Raw genomic sequence first — 1,712 nt, 5'->3', positions numbered from 1 at the left:
CAGCCGCAGCCACCTGCGCAGACAAAGGGTCAGCAGTGGGAAAGGCTGCTTGACATGTCTGCAGGCACCTGGCTTGAGACCAAGGCTTTCATGTCTGCAGGTGAACGTGCTGGTGGAGTTCCTCATTGAAAACTGCGGGGACATCTTTGGGGGGGAGGTGGCCGGCCTGTCCCCTCCATCAGCCGAGGAGGTGCCAGCACCCATGGACAGGCGCACAGGTAGGAGGAGGGGCTGAGGCTTGTCACAGACACTGGGGCTCGGGATGCCAGAAACCTCAACGTTGAGGAGACAAGCGGTGTAGGGCTTGGCTGGGCTTTGCTTGAGATGTACTTGACTTCCAAGAAGTCGCGCTGCTGCACGTGCTTTTGCTTTCCAGAGCTGCAGTGCGAAGAGCAAAGTGGCCCTGCAGGCACAGCAGACACCCAGCGTCCGGCAGAAGCCTTTCTGGATGCAGACGCCTCTCTGCTGGACATCGACAGAGGAGCTGGGGGAGACACAGGGGCAGGGCCCAAAGCGGCAGAGGTACGGCAGCTCCACAGACACTGGGACAACATGTCTCAAGTGGGACAGTAATTTCCCAGGAGGCCAAGCAGCCGCTGGGCCTCCTCCTGGCAGCCGCTCTCTTGTGCCTTTGGGGCTCCTCCTCTCCCCCCAGCGTGGTACGTGTTAAGGAAAACTGGAAAGGCTGTTTCTGGAATGCATTTCATGAAGTATGATCTGCTTCATCAAACAAAACATACCTACAAAACACCCACAAAAGGACAGAAGGGAGTAGCTGTCACCTTGAGAGGGCTTTTGCTCAGATCCTATTCCATCGCAGCTTCATCAAGTCTAGGCTGCAGTGGCTGGACTGTGCAAAATGTGCATGATGCAAACCAGCATCTCCTCTGTAGAGCTAAGATGGCAATTTGGCAGTCAGGCCCTCACTACCCCAGGCCCTTACTTGCCACCCGTTACCTCCCACGTTTCTGGTTTAGGCACCTCCAGATTTGCCTCCAGCCACCCCCGAGGGCACGGCAGAGTCCCCGGCATGCCTGCAACAACTGACCAGCCTGCCCCAGGAAACCAGGTAGGAAGAGCTCCCCTTGCCTGACCTGAGAGCTCACTGCAGGGGCTTGGGGCTTTCCCCCTCTCATCACGCTGTGGGGTGGAAAGTTTTTCAGGATCCCACCAGGAGAAGGAAAACTCGAGACAAAGAAAGAGAAAAGAAATCTGGGCAGAGGAGAGGGACAGCACAGCAAAAATAAAACGGAGAAGAGAGGAAATGACTTTGCGGGCCCAAACCTGAGAAAATTCAGGACGGTGCAGCACGTCAGGAAGGCCAGGTGCGTACCAGGCGCTGCTGCCCATCTTTCCCGAGTCTGAACACGGCCCTAAGTCAGCCCAGCTGGCTGGCAAGGGCCGGCGAGGGCTGGTGCTGAGCAGGGTTTGGGATGAGCCCCACGGCAGCTCCCCAGGGGCTCCCCATCGAGCCCTGCTGCGTGGCACAGGGGCACTGTCAGCATCCCTGCGCACGCACAGCTCCCTAGGGAGGTCACCCCTGGGGAGAAGGCCCCTAGTGGAGGCCAGCAAGAGCTCTCCCTTCTGGGCCATGAGGAATTCCTCAGAAACAGTGTCCTCCAAAGAAGGGGGAACCAAATCCTGCCTCTTCCTGCCTCTGGGGGCTTAGCAGAGCTTTCTGACTCTGTCGTTGCAGGTGCTGACTGACTTTC

This window comes from Falco cherrug, unplaced genomic scaffold (genome assembly GCF_023634085.1).
Source record: "Falco cherrug isolate bFalChe1 unplaced genomic scaffold, bFalChe1.pri scaffold_247, whole genome shotgun sequence".
Lineage (NCBI taxonomy): Eukaryota > Metazoa > Chordata > Aves > Falconiformes > Falconidae > Falco > Falco cherrug.
The sequence above is the reverse complement of the archived record's forward strand: the minus strand, read 5'-3'. Positions refer to the sequence as shown.